Here is a 20,109-nt window from a genome sequence, read left to right on the forward strand (position 1 = left end):
CCAATAAGAATATGAACCCTATATTCACGGTTTTTGCCTCCCATTGATGTTCATGCATTAATGATCCAATTTCAAGCCATTTAATCCCTTGATAGTCCCGTGTGACTGAAGAAAACTAATGATCTGGTCATCCCATAACTGGACAGGTGTACCATTTAACACCTCGGCAGCTCTATCATAACCCTAAAAATTCGGACATAAAGTGAAACTTTCAACAAAAGATAAAACTTCACCTTTTCTTCGAATACTTACACCTGACATCCTTTTTTAAACATCTTACTGACTTTCTATAGTCTCCATGCTGGCATTAGGTCATCTCTTTAAACATTTGCTGACCTCAGCATTCAAACTCAAGTTTTCAATATAAACAGTCATCTACAGCAGTTTCGTAGCGCGCTACGAAACTGCTGTAGGTCATCAAAATTAAACACATGAACCTTACAGCAACAATAACTCAAGTCTGTGATTTCTTCAGTCATTCTATACAGGTGCAAGGACATCAAAAAGTCTCAAAAAGCTTTAAAAAGATGATAACCAAAATATATCAAAATTTGGGAAGCACATTCCTCCTTGGATCATTTAGCTAGTTTGTCTAGCTTCCCTTTCAGGCTGATGACTTCTTCTTTTAACATCTTGTTCTCTGCTCTTAAACTTGCATTCATTTGTTTCATAATCTTTGCCTGCTTCAGAGCTGGCACTGTCCATACATATGCATCAGATACCGAGCTAGCCTGACTGATCAAACTTGTTTTACCTTTCATTACAGCTTTCTTGTAACTTGTATATCTTACTGCCTTTTCTTTAAAAACATTTTGAACCTGAGGTATTTCTTCCTTTGATGCTCCAGCTTGTTTCTTAATGGCAGTCACATTTCCACTTTGACTGATAACAACCTTATTATCCTTGTTCTTGCTTTTAGCTGCTTGGACTATTTCAGAGAAGATTTCAAGTGCCTCTGTCCTAGGAATTTCCGAAGGTGCTTTCTCTTTCTGAGCTCTCTCCACTTCTTTAATTTGCCTTCTAGTCACTGGTCTGCGTGGTTTAAAGGCATATTCATCACTTGGTTCTTCAAACTTTAACCTTTTAGAAGCCCTTGACTTTTTAGAACTTTCAGGTGAAGATTGTGTTAGATCAATATGCATTGGTGGTACCAATTGATCTTGCTCAAGTTCAAGTGGTTCAATTTGGATTGGATGATCTTGTTCCAATTCAATGGCTTCAAGTAAGTCATTTAAACTACCCTTTGAAATAGGACTTTCTTCCACAGGGACTGACTTTCCTTTTTCTTTGCTTAGCTGGCCTCTAGTTCTCACCCTTGAAACCCTTTCAACTTCACTGGATTTTGCTTCATCTTTTCTTTTGTGAGTCTTCTGTTTTGATGACTGAGGTGTTTCCTTTTCAGATACTCTAGATGATTTTGGAGTTTTATCTACTGATGCTTCAAGTATCTCTTTAACTGCTGGCTTAGGAGTTTTCTTCATTGATGCTTCAGGTGTTTCTTTAACTGCTACAAACCTCTCTGATTTCTTTGTTTTAGCTTTGGGCTTCTTATGGTCTGTTACTTCTCTCCTAATTTCAGCCAAAGTAGTTTCCTCACTCCTTTCTTCTCTTTCTCTTACAGGTAATGGAGTGAGGCCTGTTTTACTTGGGAAACCGGCCATAAACACAAATGAATCCCAATCTTTACCAATTTTTTGTAAACTATCCAACACCAACAATTTTACTAAACCATGATGAAAAAGGGATGTTTCATAAGCATCTTTCTTTAACTGAATCTTATCACACATTTTTCTAATACTCCTGAACAAGTAAAAAGGTATGTCTATTGAACTCTTACCAGTGAAGTGTAGCAGAAGCTTGAAGTGGTAGGAGTAAACTTTATTGTACCTACCCTCACATGTCAGATACTTCTGGATACATGTCAATAGCATAGCATAATTCTCCTTTAGATAGCTCCTTGGGACAGCTTTAGTGAGATCTTCATCTACATAAGGTGCCTTCAAAAACTCCTTGCATGGACCCATGTCAAACTTGAAGTTCTTGAACCATTCTTGGCCACCCCTCGGGATTTCTGTGACAGTGGAAATAACTTCAGGGGACACCGGAAACTCCAACATGGCCACCTTCGAATTCAGTCCCGTGAAGTTTAATGCGAAAGCCTTGGTCACTTCTGCATGTCCACCCTTCAATTTTTCACAAAATCGCCAGCAGCCAGCACTTCGAAATGCCTTTGCTACCTCCTCATCCCTGAGAGTAATATCTAACCCCTCCGGCTCTGTTCTCACACATTTACCAGAACGATGTTCCTTTCTTTCCATGCTTCTTTGAGTATTTTTACACAAGGGACTGATGGTGGCTTGCAGCACGAAAACAATCTTCAGCTTTGTAGAGCAGGCTCGCTTGCAGTAGTCCGTTTAAATCGAAGCTTAAGCTTTTCATATAGCAAACACGTTCATATGATATGAAGGACTCATTATGAAATGACCACTTCTTATAACGTCCTCTAAACTGACACACAACTATATGACTTCGGACCTTATGGTAAAATAATGGCTTATCATGACATGAAGAGGGTGTGAAATGACAATCATGAACGGACTTGTGACTCATTACTCTCGGATTAGACATTCAGAGAAAAACGCTGCAAAAAACCTTGAAACCCCGATTTCGTAGCGCGGGCAGTTCAAATTTAACAAGATGCGCTACGAAATCGCTGACAAACAGAGCGCTACGAAAACGCGAAAACATTATTTCGCAGCTAAACTGACCAATCACACCCGCGCTGCGAAACTGCGCAAGTACCAAAGACATCATACCCGCGCTGTGAAACTGCGCAAAGTACCAATGACATGACATGCTTTAACTAACAATGATGGAGGGTGTCTAATGATTTTTCCTTTACACAAATTCACATCAATAACTCTTGAATTTCAAATTTGAAATTGACATATACTAATAAACCTATTTACAAGACCTCAAGACTTTATAAAAACTTATGGACAATCTTATATACATGAACTATAGTTCCTAGTGATAACAGAGTGAACCATTTTGAAACACAACGAGGAATTTAAAGCAATCAATGTACTTTTGTAAATAGATATGGGCAAGTATTCATTTAGAGATTATTTCCCACACTCCAGAAACACCTATGTGATTCTGATTACACTCAACAACAACATCATATTAATCACTCTGCTCTGTCATGAATTAAATGTAAAATCATATGTTGAGTTATATATGAATGTAAAAGTCATTTTGTAATAGGTTAGAGAGTAAGAGGTAAGAGGGAAAAAGAGCACAAGTCTCTGGGGAGAAAATGGTGGAGAAAATTTTAGTGGCCGCGTGAAAACAACAGTTACTGTGTTTTACTATGTGTTATTCCGCGTGAATGTAAACCAATATAAACCTTCATTTTTACTTGGTGAATGAGTCGCAGCCTCATGTGAATGTATTTTCATGTTTTAGAAATCAATATTAAGTTTTTATTGTGTTTCTCCAACCTTATCTTGTTTATCTTTGAGTTTGTGTAATAGCTCCACGAAATCCATGTCCATGAAATCCAAGTCTGTGAAATAGCTCTGCGGTGTGGGAAGGTAACTACACAAAATCAGCTCTGTGGTGCGCGAAGCTAGCTGCGTGAAAGTAGCTTCGCAAAAACCATAACTCTCTGCCCTTCCGCAAAAATTAAATTTCCTAACTTTTTCTAACATGGTATCGGAGCGGGTTAATCTCTGTTAATGTAAAAACAAGTGTTTTTACTAACAGTGAAAATTGTTTTGAGCATGGATTGTTTTTAACATATTTACCATCAGGTAGAAAGTTTTTTTTACACTCAGAAATGGAGACATAAAGCACAAGCTTGACTAATCCTCAAATACCTCAGTTTAATGGGAAAATTATGATTATTGGGCTATTACAATGAAGGCCCTATTTTTTTCTCAAGACATTTGGGATTTGGTGGAGAATGGTTTTCAAGAACCAGCAGATGTAGCAACATATAATGCCTTATCTCAACAAGAAAAATATTTGTTAAGGGACAACATGAAGAAACATTCAAAAGCCCTGCTTTATATTTTCCAAGCAATTCATGAAAGTATTTTCCCAAGGGTTGCAACAGCAACAAAGTCCAAGCAAGCATGGGACACCCTTGAGACAGCCTACCAAGGCATGGCAAAAGTCAAGACAACAAAGCTGCAAATGTTGAGGAGAGATTTTGAAACACTTTGTATGAAAGAGTTTGAGAATATAAACTCGTTTTTTACACATGTAAGTGGGTTGGTTACTCAAATCATGTCTCATGGTGAGACACTTGAGGAAATAAGAATAGTTGAGAAAGTTTTGAGAAGTTTGCCAGTAAGGTTTGAGACCATTGTTGTGGCCATAGAAGAGATAAAAGATCTCTCACAGTTCTCAGTGGATGAGCTTAATGCATCACTGGTTTCTCATGAACATAGACTGAATAGAGCAGCAAGCTCCTCATTGGAGCATGCCTTCAAGAAACAAGTATTTTTTGGTCAAGGTCAAGGCAGAGGAAGATCATATGCTAGAGAAAGAGGAAGAATCCCACACAGAGGTGGAAGAAGTAGCCCTTCAAGCTAAAGTGGAAGAGGCAACAATGAAAATCAGAGTCAAGGCCCAAGCCGAAATCAAGCACAAGGTCAGAGGTATGATAAATCTCAAGTCCAATGTCATTACTATTAGAAGTATGGTCATTATGTAAATGAATGTAGAAAGAAGCAATATGACATTAGTAACAAACAAAGTGTAAATTTCACAAGAGAAAATCAAAACTATCATAGCATGTTTTTAGCTTGTAATGCAGCACAAGAAAAATAGAGTGATAGATGGTATCTAGATTCAACGTGTAGCAACCACATGTCAGGAAACATAGAAATGTTATATGATCTAGATGAAAGTGTGAAATCTGAAGTGACATTAGGGACTGATAGAAAAGTCTTTGTCATGGGAAAATGAAGGGTTAATATCCTAGCAAAGAAGGGGGAGAAGAAATACATCTCAGGTGGTTACTTTGTCCTCGGTCTGAAACATAATTTCATGAGCCTTGGACAGCTCATGCAGAAAGGCTACAATATTTTCTTTAAAAATGATGTGTGCACAATTTTGGATATGCCTCCGAGTAGGTAGCTAATTGCAAAGGTTCAGATGACAAACAATAGAATGCTTCCCCTAAAAGTAATATCATATTTGCAGAAAGAAGGTGCACAAGCACAACTATCTATGAACTCACAAGAAAATGGAAGAAAAGAGGCAGTCGTCACACAAGTAAACTTTCAAGCAAAGGTAAAAGATGAAAATTGGTTGTGGCATTTGATATTTTTACATCTCAACTTTGGAGGTTTGAATTTGTTGCAAAGGAAAGGCATGGTGAAGGGACTTCCACTCATAGAAAAACCAGACAACATATGTGAAGGATGTATCTTGGGCAAACAACATAGAGAGACATTTCTAGCAGGAAAGTCAGTGAGGGAAAAGGCACCTTTGGAGATTTTCCACTCAAATTTATGTGGACCAATGCAAACACCACCAATTGGTGGTAGTCACTATGTATTGACCTTCATAGATGACTACACAAGGAAGACATGGGTCTTTCTCCCAAAACAGAAAAATGAAGTCTTTGAGAACTTTCGCCAAGACAAGTCTCTTTTTGAAAAGCAAAGTGGACACTACATCAAAGTCGTTAGGATTGACAGAGGTGGAGAATACATCTCAAATGTCTTCCTTCAATTTTGCATGGAGCATGGAATTCACAAGAAATTTACTACAAAATATACACTGCAGCAAAATGTTGTAGTAGAAAGGAAGAATAGGACCATTATGGAGATGGCAAGGAGTATGTTGAAGTCAAAGCATTTGCCAAATGACTATTGGGTTGAAGTTGTTGCTTGTGCAGCATATATCTTGAATAGATGTCTAACCAAAAGTGTCCAGAACATTGTTCCTAAAGAGGCATGGAGTGGAAGAAAACAAAATGTCACTCACATGAGAGTTTTTGGATGTGTGGCATATGCACATGTCACTGAAGAGTTAAGGAAGAAGTTGGACAGCAAGGAGGAGAAATTTATATTTGTTGGATACAGTGATGAATCCAAGGCATACAAGTTCTACAATCCATCAACCAAGAAGGTCATAATCAGTAGAGATGTGTAGTTCATAGAAGAGGAAGCATGGGATGGAAGTTTAGAGAAGAAAATCAATGTCAAAGAATGTATACCACATGAGGATAGAGAGGAATTAACAACAGCAAGTAATTCCTCAACAGTGACTCCCTCTACTCCTATACAAGCATAGCAAAGCAGGCCGTAAGCAACGCCATCAAAAAATAATATGACAGTTTCGCGCAGCTAAGCAAGTGCTTCTCCAAGCACACCGCGAAGTGCAACACCAAGTGACATATAAAGCCCATCTTTAGCAAACACAAGAAGACCAAAGTTCAGAAATTTAAATGAAATTTATGAGCAAGACGAAGTTGATAGTGACACAAGTCTGAATTCCTTATTTGCATTATTTTGTCATGTAGATGACCCAATCCACTTTAAAGATGTAGTCAAAGAAGAAAAATGGGTTGTGGCAATGGAGGAAGAAATAGAAGCAATAGAAAGGAATGACACATGGGAGTCAGTGAGCCTTCCGAAAGGAAAACATGTTATTGGAGTGAAGTGGGTCTATAAGACCAAAAGAAACATTGAGGGAAATATTGAAAGGCACAAAGCAAGGCTAGCTATCAAATGGTACAAGAAACAACATGGAAGAGATTGCGCAGAGACGTTCATGCCAGTCGCACAGATGGAGACAGTGCGCGCAGTTGTGGCGATTGCCGTACAGCACAAATGATGAGTTTATCAAATTGATGTAAAATCAACGTTCTTGAATGGAGTGCTAAAAGAGGAATTGTATGTCAGGCAACCGCCTGGTTATGAGGATGAAGGCCAAGAAGACAAAGTGTAGCGGTTGAGGAAAGCTCTTTATGGATTGAAGAAAGCACCGCGCACATGGTATAGCAGGATAGATGCCTACTTGTTGGACAATGGTTTCAACAAATGTGATGGTGAGCCTACTCTCTACATCAAAGAGAGCGAATGTAAGATTCTCATTGTCGTCTTATATGTAGATGATTTGATTTTTACAAGTAGTGATGATTTCCTCATCGCTGATTTCAAACAAGTCATGAAGAGTGAATTTGAAATGACTGACTTGGGATTGTTAAGATATTTTTTGGGCATAGAAGTGAAGCAAACAGAAAATGAAATTTTTATCTCTCAAGCAAGTTATGTGGCAGAAATTTTGGAGAGGTTTAAAATGCAGAACAGTGAGTCCACACCAACTCCAACTGTCACAAGGTTGAAGTTGAGCAAAGAAGATTGCAACAGCAATGTCAATCTGACATTATACAAAAGTTTGATTGACAAATTCATATATTTGACCGCCAATAGGCCGGATATAATGTATGCAGTAAGTTTGGTGTCAAGGTTCATGGAGACACCCAAGGAGGCACATTGTCAAGCAGCAAAAAGGATATTTAGGTATGTCAACGAGACAAAATAATATGACATTTTGTACATAGTAACAAGTGATTTTAGGCTATTTGGTTACACTGATGGTGATTGGGCAGGCAGTGTCGATGACAGAAAGAGCACGTCAGGATACGTTTTTCATTTGGGTTCCGGAGCCATTTCATGGGCCTTCAAGAAGCAGCAAATAGTGTCACTGTCAATAGTGGAAGCTGAATATGTCACAACAACAACAAAAGCGTGTCAAGCAGTCTTGATGAGAAGGATGTTGAGGGATCTTCGTCATGACCAAGAGGGCACGACAACTATTTTTTGCGACAACACCTAAGCAATTGCATTGTCAAAGAATTGTGTTGTCCAAAAGAGGACCAAGCATATTAATGCTAAATATAATTTTATTAGAGAGTTGATTAACAATGATGAAATTGTGTTGCAACACTGTAGGTCACAGGAAAAATTTGTTGATATCTTCACAAAGCCATTGGCATGTGAAAGTTTTGTTTATCTCAGAAGGTATTTGGGAATTGTAAATGACGACAATTGTGATTAAGGGGGAGTTTTGGAAATAATAATCCCAACCACCGCAATAAATAGCCTGGCAGCAGCGATACTTGTCAGATGTATTTTTGCAGGTTGCGTCTCTGTTTGAAGATGGAAGCACTGAACCCAAGAGTAAACCATTCTAAAATGCAACAAGGAATTTAAAGCAGTCAATGTACTTTGGTAAATAGATATGGGGAAGCATTCATTCAGAGACTATTGCCCACACTCCAGAAACACCTACATGATTCTGATTACACTCAACAACAACATCATATTAATTACTTTTCTCTGTCATGAATTAAATGTAAAATCATATGTTGAGTTATATATGAATGTTAAAGTCATTTTGTAATAGGTTAGAGAGTAAGAGGTAAGGGGGAAAAAGAGTGCAAGTCTTTGGGGAGAAAATGGTGGAGAAAATTTTAGTGGGCGCGTGAAAACAACAGTTACTATGTTTTACTGTGTGTTATTCTGCGTGAATGTAAATTAGTATAAACCTTCGTTCTTACTTGGTGAATGAGCCACAACCTCATGTAAATGTATTTTCATGTTATAGAAATCAATACTAAGTTTTTATTGTGTTGCTCAAACCTTATCTTGTTTATCTTTGAGTCTATGTAATAGCTTTGCGAAATCCAAGTCTGTGAAATAGCTTCGCAATGTGTGAAGGTAGCTGCGCGAAATTATCTCTACAGTGCACGAAGCTAGGTGCACAAAAGTAGCTTCGCGAAAATCTTAACTCTCTGCCCCTCCACGAAAATTAAATTTCCTAAATTTTTCTAACACTGTGTCTGTGCAGCTCTTATGTTCATTGTGATCTTGTTCACAGGTTGGCAACCAAACTGGCTTTCTTTTACATACAAGGGGTTCCTCAGGGCGTAGTGTTAATAGGTCTGTAGTCAAAGTACCCAAGTGAAAATCCGTGGCACTCTTCTGTTGTGGCCAATCCACGAGAGAGAAGACATTTGTTGTAGATCCATCTCGTCGGTAGAGGACAGGGATAATGCAGTTGTGATTGATAGTATCTGACCACTACATGGGCCGATCTATCATCTGGTTGCCTAGTTTAGAGGTCCCTGTTACACTAAAAAATGTCACCATGGCTATTTACAGTTGGTATGGCTCTATCAACAGTCATACTACCCTCTTGAGCAAGTCTTATGCCTCTACTATTCATGTCAAACTCCAAGAAAGAGAGAAAGTCTTTATAAACATGTTTATCTCTGGGTACGCAGGTTCTCTCAAGCCTTGCCTGCGGGTACGCACCTTTTGTTCATAAGGTCTGCGTCCAAGGACGCTCTGTATCTAAAGGGGCAGGTGCGTCCCTCTGAAAAGGTTAAAATGCGCAAGTTTTATCTTCAAAAACTTACTTGTGGTCATTTCTAGAGCATTCTAGAAGGTTGTTTGATGTGTATTGAGCACCTCCAGATGGTTCATGCACTCCTATCAAAGAGGAACTTATCCCATCAATAAGGGAGTGATCCCATCCAAAGAGGGGACTATCCCATTGATGGTGGACCTGATTAACTTCCTCTTGAGCACTATAAAAAGAGGCATTGAGCCAGAAGGAAAAAGGTTGAAAGCTATAGATTTCTAAGGGTAAATGCTGCAAGAATTAGGACTCCCATTTAGAAGCTTGTGAGGAGAGATTGTCATCTTTACTTGTTCTATTTGGAAGTGGGTGAGCTTTGTCAAAGTAGAGGAAGACTCTTGTGGACCCTGGAAGGAGCTTGCACAACACCAAGGCTCAAGTTGTAATGGTTCCTTTTGATTACCTTTAATGCAAATTGGTCCATTCTTCTCAATAACTTGTTGTTAATGGGTTATTTCATGTACTCCTTGGTCTATGTGTTGAATATGCCTTGTTTTATGTTATAATCAGGTGCTATTTAATTGTTTGACTGTTGGTGATTACAGGTTTTGGAGAAAAGGAGGAGCTCATCCAGATTAACAAAGCTTGGACTTCTACAACAGCGTTTGGACAAAGGTAAGAACGAAACACTTGATTTCTCATATCATAATGTATGTTTAGAGAAGGATAGCTCCAGTTTGTTTTGTTTGTCATTAGAATGTCTTAGACTTCTAGGAAGGTCAGTTGTGTCCGCACCCTTGACTGATTCCGTGTGACAAATTGGCGACTCCGCTGGGGATAGATTCCATTGATGAGAAGAGTCTTTTCTTTTGTGTGAACTTTACTTTGAGAAAATTGGTTTATTTTTCTGGTTTTGGCTCTGTGACCTTGTCTCTGGGTGGGTTAGCTTAGGATTAGTTTTATTTTGGGTTTTCTTGAGTTTTTCAGTAGGACGCACCCTCTGAGTGCTGCACAGTGCGTCCCTGGACGCACTTTTGCTGTGTGCACAGAGCGGGCCCGCGCCTGTGCTAATGGGTTGCCTGTGTCCCCTGCCAAAATTTGAGAAAATTCCACTTTTTGCCTTTTTTGCTCTTAGATTGTGTTTTTTCTTAGTTTCTTCTGCCCAGATTCATCAGTCCCTTGTCCAGAATCTTCACCTGAACTGGTTTCATTAGCATTGAGTGTTTTAGTGGATTTCGTCGAAGTGTAAGCCCTAGGGTTTGATTTTTGAGTAGGTCTTGTAGCGACTTTAGCGGTAGGAGTTGTCAAGCCTTAGATATCTCTGGTTTTGTCAACATTCTAAGAAGTCAGACCTGTTATAAAGTCTACCTGTAGGAGCAACTTACCATCAAGTTGTCTTTTGGGCCAATTTCGAAGTGCTTGTTGTTTAAGTCTTGAATTCCATTTTACGAAAAGAACAAAAAGATTTGAGTTTTGTTTTGACTAGTCTTTTGATTCTGCATTAGCTGGTCCTTGATTTGATTTTGATCAAGTAAAACATCCTAGAATCATCTTTGTGAGCTTTTGCCTTGTTAGATTTGCTTAGAGTAATCTCTCTTTTGGTTTGCTTGTGAGTCAAGTTTTCATAGTTTTGTAGCTGTTGAGATTGTTTTTTGTTAAAGATAGGTTTACATGCTTTATTAAAAAGAGAAAATACAAAAATATCTCCTTTGAAAAAGTTTTGTTTCAAGTAGCTTTGAATGTTTTGAAAGAAAAAGAGTTTTTTGTGCAAGTAAAGAGTGGTTATGTTTGTGTGCTTGAAAAGAAAAAGAAAATTGTTTCTTTGATTGTCTTTTCTAAGTTGTTTTCTCTAAAAATTGCATTCTCTCAACTCTCTTAGTTAAAGAATTTCATTGAAAAGGAAAAGTAGCATAGATCATCTTAGGTGCATCTTCGTAGTGGTTGGAGTCGAGTCTGCACACCATTGGTTTCACTTCCATCACCTTGTGACTTTAAAGAACAACCTTAAAAGTAACGCTTAAAGTAAAATTGAACTAGTAAATTTTATTTTCTAGGGCTCTGAAGCATCAATTTAGATCAGGCTAGTGTCTTGGAGTAGGTGAGTAATTAACTCTCCAAGACAGTAAAACCAAACAAGTAGTCGATCTTGTGATAGAATCAAATCCAATTGTTACATTTACACTCTGGGAAAGCTCCTCTTAAAGGAGAAGCACGAGCTCGTGTCCGAACCAGTGAGGGGATCATTCCCCCCTCGTTGGGAACGACGCCAGACAGTACGTATTACAAACGGTAAACCTCGGATTAACCATTGTCGAGGAGCCAGGGGTCACTTATCGATAAACCTTGGATTACTGTCAAGGAGCCGGTAAGGGGATTGAGCTTGCTACTCTGCCCTTGTGTGCTGTCGGAGTTTAGACTGTTCCCCCAGGTGTACTTGTGGCCGTTGGTAACCTTAGTGACCATAATCTCTAGGATTCTACCCAAGGTGACGGTGGAGGGAAGGTCCCACTGTACCTGGAGCAGACGTTGGCTATACTCACTTGGATTTTCTGGGGGGTTCACTTCACTCGAGACAGTTAAAGTGGAGGGACTTGGTCCAGTCTATTCATTAAGCAGGTTGTCGGCGTAACTGTTCCACCCGCCATTTCTGTACTGAATCCAGCGAGGTTGGGCCTAATCACCAACTAGCGCTTTTGGTCCGGAAGAATACTGTTTGTGTTTGGTTTGACGCCCTAGATTCTTTAGGCGTGTGATTCAAATTTGTTTGGTTCTTTAGAGACTTTAGGTGGTTTGATTTGAAATTTTATTTTGTTTTCGTGTGTAGTAGTTAAAAGTTTTTAGCTGTGGCGGAATTACCGAGACAGTCCCGTAGACTTCGGGGCCAGTCTCCTGAAGTTGTTTCTGTGGCCGAATTGTTGAGAAGATCCTGTAGACTTAGGGGTGAACCTCCTCAAGACGAGTCCAGTCATTTAGAAGGTTTAAAGGTCCTTGTAACTCCTCCTAGTGGCAGTAGAGTAGGTTCACCTGAAGAAGGAGAATCTTCCTTGGTAGTCCATCCAGATTACCAAAGTTTAGAGACAGGTTATAATCCCAAAGCTGTTACAGTTTCTGAGCTTGTTGGTAGTTTTTCGTCTGCTAGTGATACAGGCGAAGAACCAGAAATATCCGAACCTGTTACTCCGACTCCTAGTGTTCCTGATTCACCGAGAATAGAAAGAATTATCACCGAAAATCTTCCTGTTGGTTTGATTGCTATCGAAGAACTTGTTCCAGAGGAAGAAATAGGCGTCTCTGATCCTGAAGATCAAATTACCCTTGATCTAAGGGAGCGTGAATCTATCTTTTACAGTCCTCCTAGAAGTACTACTTGGTACCTTTCGTTAACCAATTATTTAGACAACTTTGGGCTGAGTTTTTCCACACCTCGTACTCCTTTTCCACCTGGAGGTATTCATACTCCTGTAAATATGTCTGGTCAGTCATCTGTGTTTACACAAAGTCCTGAATCTTTTTTACATGGTGGTCCTTCTGTTCCTACTGGGTATCAATCTCTTTCTGGTACCTTTGCGGGAGCGTCTCCTCAACCCGTTGATCATGGGTTATTAGTTGGAAATAGTGGTAATGTACCATTGAGTGTAGGAGACATTTACATGATGTCAGGTTCAGTTCCCGTTACCCAACCTCAAGGTGACCAATTACCGCCTGGGGGGCAACCTTCATTAATGCCTGGGGGGCAACCTCAAGGTACTTCATTCGTGTCTGGGGGGCAACCTCAAGGTCAGTACGCTCCTATGGGGAAATACATACCTCAAGGTCAACCCCAGCCTCAATATGTACCCCAAGGTCAACCTCAGTATAATATCAACCTCAAGGATGGCAACCTCAAGGATGGCAACCCCAAGGGTATGAACCCCAAGGGTATCAACCTCAAGGATACCAACCTCAAGGTCAAGGTCAACCCCAGTACCCGTATTTACCTCAAGGTTATCAACCTCAAAGTCAATACTCAGGTCAAGGTTATCAACCACCTCAAGGTCAATCATATGGTCAAGGTATGGGGACTGCCCCTTACAATTATCAACCCTATCCTCAATCCGGCTATGGATCTCAGTACCCTCAACCTGTTATGGGTCAATACCCTGGAATGTTAGTGTGGGATCCATCACAGGGTCAACAGATGTTGCAGCCAAGTATATAGTCGGTACCTCAAGCAGGACAACCTGTAGTTCCTGGTCCACCCCAGCAACCGCAACCTGTCCAGTCAAGTGTTCAGACCTCTGTAACTTCGGTAGTTACTCAGCCGCCAATTGCACCTAGTACTCCATCTCAAACGGCTGCCGCAACTACCGCCACATCTACCATACTTACTTCTGGAGTATCGACGGCTCCGGTTTCTACTGTCTCTGTAACCACTCCTCAGACATATGTACCGTTGTCTGGATCTACGATTCAAATCACAGTCCAGATGCCTGTAGGCCAACCTGGTATAAGTACGGTTGTCACTACTCAACCTCAATTTGTTCAACCTCCGTACCAGGGACAGTATCAACCTGGGCAAGCTGTCCAACAACCGGTTTACCAGTATCAACCGTATCCTGGGTACACTTATCAACAACCTCAGCAACCCCAGTACGGTCCGGTTAATCCTGGTTTTCCAGGAGGATATAATATCCCAAATGCGACTCCTGTTCCTAGTTATCCTGGATATCCTCCTCCTGGGGCCGGTATTGTGACCCAGAGTTTTAGAGATCCTAACCGGCAGTTACCGTTTATCGCAACTTTGGATTTACCAGACTTGACGCGCTTAACGAACGATCCAATTCAATATCTTCCGTTCTGGCCGCCAATGCCAAATAAGTTGCCTAGCGATATACCCAAGTTCGAAGGTAAGTCTGGAGAGGATCCGTCCAATCACGTGATGACTTACCACCTCTGGTGTGCTTCAAATTCCATCTCGGATGATTCGATCCGCTTACGTCTTTTCCAGCGTACACTCATTGGTCTCGCGGCCAAGTGGTACATTGAGTTACCACCGGCCTCTTTTTACAATTTTAGCCAGTTAGCTACCTCGTTCTTAACTCACTTTCAGTTACCAGTCAGATACGATAACGGTACGGAGTTATTAACTTCACTAAAACAATCAACCTCCACGTATATTTCAGATCACATTCATGAGTGGAGACGTCGAAGAAGGCTAGTGAAAGTTTTTATCCCGGACCAAATCTTAGCTGAATGGTTTGTTAAATCATTATTACCAAGGATTACTGAAGATGTAGCTAAGGCCAGAGTAGTTACTGAGGAGCAAGTCATTGCTCAGGCACAATACCTTGACTTAGTTTACACGCAGTCAGGTACATTACACGAGAAGATTCTGGATCTTCCAAAGTCGAACCAAATCGCTGCTGCTCCTTCGGGATCTCATGCCGCTGATGGTATGATTGGTATCGTGAATACAAAGAGCAAGAAGAAGTCTTCCAAGGCTTCAACTACTCCTATTATCACTTTGCCCGATTCCCCGACAGGAGAGTCTTCTCCTGAACTTACCGCCGATATTCACGCTGTAGAGTCATCTACGGCCAAATCAAAAAACGGTGGAAAGAAGAAAGGAAAGAAGAAGGCTAAAGCAGACAAAGCTCCGAAGGAGAAAACTGAAAAGTCGGAAACCAATGACGAAAAGCGCAAACCTCGATATCCTTGTCTTATTTGTGAAGAGGATCATTTTACGAGAGATTGCCCTCATCGGGCCGAGGTAGTGAAAATAGTCAAAGGTTCTCCCACTCCTGCTGTGTTAAAAAATCCATTTTCGGAGCAGGAGAATAAGATGATAGGTTCTTCCTCGAATGCCAGTGAAGAACCCATTTTGATGATGTCTCATGTGAGGATTGCGACTCGATCGCAAGATTATGGTAGTAAGAATCCTGTTGATGGTAAGGAAGCAGAATCTTCTCACTCTAACCCATCAACCTCAGCTCCTGGTTCCGATCCACTACAGATCGAGAAACCTAACCCAGACTTAGTAATTAAACCGCCCGCCAAGGGTGTACTTCGAAGGTCTGCTTTCAATCCACATGCGAGAGCGGCCCAGAATTACAACATTGTTGAGGACTTAGCTGTTTCACCCTCAGCAATGTCGGCGTTAGAAGTGCTGCAATCATGCCCAGCACAACGAAAATTGCTTTTGTCGGCTATAGGAGCTGTTGATGTTCAGGATCCGAATCTAATGATCTTCGATCTAGAAAATAGTACACCACGACTCCCCCATCAAATGGCTTTCCAAATTCCAGTGATAGTCAAAAACAGGCCTATTCATCGAACTGTGATTGATGAGGGAGCTTCTACGTGTATTATGTCAATTCAATGTTGGAGATCCCTTGGTTCTCCTTCGTTGAACCAATCCCCCACCATCCTTAAGGCCTTTGATGGCCGTGGGTTCCGTCCGTTTGGTATTCTACAGGAATTGCCTATAGGGGTAGAAGGTAAAACCGTTAGTCTGGATGTGGAAGTGGTTGATGCCCCTCTAGACTACAACCTTCTTTTGGGTCGAAGTTGGTCATATGCTATGACAGCGGTCGTTTCATCGGTCTTCAGAGTAATTAAGTTTCCACATAACGGTAAGATCGTGACTATTGATCAGCTGACATACTTTTCATCCGACCCAGCCTCTTCAGAGAGTATCCAGCATGTCGGTAAGACGACAATCCCTTATAGGGACGTTGGTGTAGGTTTAGTTAAGGATTCCGGTTTACTGGGAACTTTTCCTCTCCCTCCACTCAGCGTAGAACCTTCGTTTGCAACAATTCATATGATTACATCAGAAAACATTATTTATGATGATCCTTGGTATGTCCCATCTGACTCTGAGATAGACTCATTCGGTAATGCTATGCCTTTGAGTCCATATGAAATTGCTTATGAAGCTCTTATGTCTTTTACCGACTTTCATTCAACCGAGGTCGACCAAATGAATGTGGTCAGTGAAGAATCACTTTTCACCTCAACCTTAGAACGGATAGCGTTTCCCGAAGTCGTGTCATCTGACGAACAACTTCGCGAAATCCTAAGTGTAGACGATCTACCATGGGAAGATCTCCATCACAGATCTTCGTTTTTACCTAAGGATGATGCATTTGAAAATGATTTTTCATCTATCTTTACCGCTGAATATGTCAAAGACGCTCAGGATCCAACGAAACATTCTGATTCAGAGTTGAATTTAGGGAATATTTCTCGTACTATTCCCATTGATATTTCAGTGAAGCCCGGAATTGAGGAGAACATTCATATAGGTGCCGCATGTACAGAAGAAGAAATCCAAACTTACAAGGCCCTATTCCAAGAATTCCGCGATGTGTTTGCCTGGTCTTACGAGGAAATGCTGAGAATCGATCCTGCCATTGTTGTTCATGAAATCAAAACCTACCCGGATGCTAAACCCATCCGGCAACGGTTGCGTCAGATTCACCCTCGAAAAGCGGCTGCGATTAAAGCAGAAGTCGAAAAGCTGTTGAAAGCAGGTTTCATTTATCCGATCCCGTTAACGGATTGGGTATCGAATATTGTTCCGGTCAACAAGAAACAAGGAACAATAAGAATCTGTATCGACTATAGGGATATCAATCGAGCTTGTCCAAAAGACAACTATCCTACGCCTTATATCGATCAAATTATTGATGATTGTGCCGGAAGTGAAATGTTTTCCTTCATGGATGGTTTTTCGGGCTATAATCAAATCAATATTCTACCTGCCGACCAACCAAAAACGGCATTCATTTGTCCATGGGGGACATTTGCTTATTGCAAATTACCTTTTGGGCTTAAGAATGCCGGGGCCACTTTTCAACGGGCGATGTCTTACGCATTTCACGACATCAAGCACATTGTGCAACCGTATCTCGATGATTTGCCTGCTCATTCTTTACATCGAGCTGATCACCTTGACCACCTACGAGCAATCTTTATGAGGTGTAGGCATTATCGAATTCGGTTGAATCCCCACAAGTGTGTTTTCTGTATAGAAACAGGTCGATTGCTGGGATTTGTTGTTTCAAAAGCCGGCATTCGCGTCGATCCCTCGAAAGTCGAGGCGATCATCAAATTGCCTCCTCCTTCGAGTTTGCGCCAACTCCAAAGTTTGCAAGGGAAAGCGAACTTTTTACGTCGATTCATCCCAAACTACGCCGAGGTCACTAAAGGTTTTACACGGTTGTTGAAACAGAACGTTCAATTCTTTTGGGACGAGATTGCCCAACAATCTTTTGATGCACTTAAACACGCGTTGACCCATGCACCGTTGTTGCATCCTCCCAACTACAACCAGGACTACTTCTTATACCTCGCAGCTTCACATTCCACCATTGGGATGGTGTTAGTTCAAGAAGATGAATTCGGAGCGGAACATGTGATATATTATCTCAGTCAAACCTTAAATCCCACTGAGCTAAAATATTCGCATGTGGAGAAATTGGCCCTGGCAGCCGTTCAAGCTGTCCAGCGTTTTCGTCACTACATTCTTCTCCGTAAAACTACAGTTATTTCGGATTGCAACCCTATGATTTACATTTTGACAAAACAATTGCTAGGGGGCAAGTACTCTAAATGGATCGTTATCCTGCAAGAGTTCGACTTGGAGTTCGAGAAGTCCAAGTCTAAGAAATCCTTAGTTTTTGCGGAATTGATGTGTGATTTCCCGCGTACTGACACAGAGACTGTGGCAGAAGAGTCCATTGCGGACGAATCTTTGTTTCTTATCAGTACTTTAGATCCGTGGTTCGGGGATATAATCATCTATCTCCAAACCCAAACCTTTCGGCCTGAAGCTTCAAAAGCGGAACGTCGAAAAATTAGGTTTCAATCCCAGCAATACAAAATTATTGGAGATACACTTTATCGCCGGGGGGCAGACTTAGTTTTTCGACGTTGTCTAACTCACGAAGAGGCTGAGAGAGTTTTGAATGATTGTCACTCTGGAGCATGTGGCGGTCATATGTCTGGGTATGCCACAGCTCAGAAGGTGTTGCGCGCTGGTTACTTCTGGCCATCTATGTTTAAAGATTGTATCATTGCAGTCCGGAAGTGCCACAACTGCCAAGTGTTTGATCGAAAGATGCGCGCACCACCTGCTCCTCTCCACCCTATAATTTCCGTTGGTCCATTCGCCAAATGGGGTATCGACTTTATTACTTGTAACCCTCACTCGGCCGGGGGCATGCGTATATCATCCTCGCGGTTGATTATTTCACTAAATGGGCCGAGGCGATGCCTACATTCGACGCAAGCGGCAAAACAGCTGCAGTTTTCATATTCAATCATATAATAACTAGGTTTGGTGTCCCACAAGCAATTATTACTGACCATGGAAGCCATTTTCGAAACACCATGATGACTGAACTTACAAGCCAGCTTGGTTTGCGCCATGACAGCTCTACTCCTTATTATCCGCAAGCCAACGGTTTGGTTGAGTCTATCAACAAAGTTCTGGTTATCATGATCCGACGAACCATTGGTATTCATCGGTCGAATTGGCACAACATGTTATTTTCGGCGCTATGGGCATACCGAACCTCAGTGAAAACCTCAACAGGGTTCACTCCTTTCCAGCTAGTTTATGGCTTGGAAGCAGTGTTACCCATTGAATGTGAAATCCCATCACTTCAAATGGCTGTCGAATTACTCCCAGCTACTTCCGAAGAGGAGAAACGTTTATTGTACTTAGCTAAATTAGATGAGACTCGACGTGACGCTGCATTGGCAATCGAGACTCACGCGAAGCGAATGAAAGCTCAGTATGATAGAAATGTGACCCCTCGAAGTTTTTCGGAGGGAGACCTAGTGCTCTTATATGATCAAGCTAACGATAAGCTAGGTGCTGGAAAATTCGTTCCTATGTGGCATGGACCCTATATTGTAAAGCGAAAGCTAGCAAAAGGGGCTTATGAGCTAGTAGATTTTGATGGGGACTCTTTGGATAAACCCAGAAATGGACTTTACCTAAAGAGGTATTATGCTTAAATGGTGGGTATGGAGAATTTTTAGTTAGGTTAGGTTTTCTTTCTAGCTAGTATGATTGTTAGTTAGTCAGTGTGCTTAGCTTAGTGAGTGTGTTTTTCGTCGTTATTCTGGCTTATCTTGGTTTTGCTCTTGATATTGTAGATGTCGACGCCCCTCCAAACATACATTGGATTTGCTGATGGTGCTTGTCGTAGTACACGGAATATCTCTTCCGCAGCTTGGGTTATCTATTCACCCTCTGACGAGTTAGTTTCTATGCATGGGGTAAGCCTCGGTCAAACAACGAATAACATTGCAGAATACAGTGCAGTGGTTGAATTATTATCCGAATCTATTTCATTTGGAATTCGACGTTTGATAGTGAGGTTAGATTCTGAACTTGTTGTATTACAGCTTAATAGAGTTTATGCCATTAGAAATCCTGTGTTATTAAGGTTGTTTTTGAGAGTGCGTCTCTTGGAACGTGAATTTGATTACATTGAATATCAGCATATTCCAAGGTCCTTGAATACATTAGCAGATGCAATTGCTTCTCGAGTGTTGGACAGACATTTACGATAATCATGCAAGTAAATTTAAAAAACATTTCATCATACATGTTAAACAAGATAAGCCGGTAATAGTGATATATATATAGATAGGAGTGTGTCAAAAAATATACATCGTCTTCGATCATAGGTTGAAAAACACCTTATGATCGGCAAAATGATAAGT

The sequence above is a fragment of the Pinus tabuliformis genome, chromosome 9 (genome assembly GCF_031772625.1).
Source record: "Pinus tabuliformis cultivar Carrire ecotype Pingquan chromosome 9, CPIR1, whole genome shotgun sequence".
Lineage (NCBI taxonomy): Eukaryota > Viridiplantae > Streptophyta > Pinopsida > Pinales > Pinaceae > Pinus > Pinus tabuliformis.